We start from the raw sequence: 1,795 nt of genomic DNA on the forward strand, positions 1-1,795 counted from the left end.
ACAGTACAACATAGTAGTTGTCCCTATATAATATACAGTACAGACTATAGCATGGAGCATTAGGGAGAGTGTAATGCATAGTAGATATATAGAGGGGTGAGGCGCAGTATGTAAGTTACAGTGCAGCATAGTGGCCAGGTGTATGTCATATACAGTACAGACCATAGCGTAAGTATGTCATATATATAGCACAGCCCGCAGGGTGGAGCAGGCAGGAGTATGTAATGCACAATACACATTTGGAGGGCTGATCAACAGTATGTAAAAGTGGGGTGGGCAGGAGAATGGTAGGTCATTATAGTGGGGTGGGCGGGAGTATGGTAGGTCATTATAGTGGGGTGGGCGGGAGTATGGTAGGTCATTATAGTGGGGTGGGCGGGAGTATGGTAGGTCATTATAGTGGGGTGGGCAGGAGTATGGTAGGTCATTATAGTGGGGTGGGCGGGAGTATGGTAGGTCATTATAGTGGGGTGGGCGGGAGTATGGTAGGTCATTATAGTGGGGTGGGCGGGAGTATGGTAGGTCATTATAGTGGGGTGGGCGGGAGTATGGTAGGTCATTATAGTGGGGTGGGCGGGAGTATGGTAGGTCATTATAGTGGGGTGGGCGGGAGTATGGTAGGTCATTATAGTGGGGTGGGCGGGAGTATGGTAGGTCATTATAGTGGGGTGGGCGGGAGTATGGTAGGTCATTATAGTGGGGTGGGCGGGAGTATGGTAGGTCATTATAGTGGGGTGGGCGGGAGTATGGTAGGTCATTATAGTGGGGTGGGCGGGAGTATGGTAGGTCATTATAGTGGGGTGGGCGGGAGTATGGTAGGTCATTATAGTGGGGTGGGCGGGAGTATGGTAGGTCATTATAGTGGGGTGGGCGGGAGTATGGTAGGTCATTATAGTGGGGTGGGCGGGAGTATGGTAGGTCATTATAGTGGGGTGGGCGGGAGTATGGTAGGTCATTATAGTGGGGTGGGCGGGAGTATGGTAGGTCATTATAGTGGGGTGGGCGGGAGTATGGTAGGTCATTATAGTGGGGTGGGCGGGAGTATGGTAGGTCATTATAGTGGGGTGGGCGGGAGTATGGTAGGTCATTATAGTGGGGTGGGCGGGAGTATGGTAGGTCATTATAGTGGGGTGGGCGGGAGTATGGTAGGTCATTATAGTGGGGTGGGCGGGAGTATGGTAGGTCATTATAGTGGGGTGGGCGGGAGTATGGTAGGTCATTATAGTGGGGTGGGCGGGAGTATGGTAGGTCATTATAGTGGGGTGGGCGGGAGTATGGTAGGTCATTATAGTGGGGTGGGCGGGAGTATGGTAGGTCATTATAGTGGGGTGGGCGGGAGTATGGTAGGTCATTATAGTGGGGTGGGCGGGAGTATGGTAGGTCATTATAGTGGGGTGGGCAGGAGTATGGTAGGTCATTATAGTGGGGTGGGCGGGAGTATGGTAGGTCATTATAGTGGGGTGGGCGGGAGTATGGTAGGTCATTATTTGCTCCCACTGACCAGCAATTTAAGGGTCATGATTACATATTCCTGACCCCCTGCACTTTATATGTTGTATGTTACATGCTCCTACCTGCTGCACAATATGCATATATGTTGTGTTACATGATCAATATATGTGCGCCCACTTGTGCATTTTTTATGTCCTGCAGATTATTTCATTGGCCCGGACGGGGACAGTACGAGAGCAGCAGCAGTAACAATCCATATCAGACACGTTACAGACCCAATAAGACGCCACACGCGTGGTACCAGAAACCCGACAGACGCGGCTCCTTTAATCATTTATAAATA

This window comes from Nanorana parkeri, unplaced genomic scaffold, assembly GCF_000935625.1.
Source record: "Nanorana parkeri isolate BGI_ZX_2015 unplaced genomic scaffold, ASM93562v1 scaffold1780, whole genome shotgun sequence".
Lineage (NCBI taxonomy): Eukaryota > Metazoa > Chordata > Amphibia > Anura > Dicroglossidae > Nanorana > Nanorana parkeri.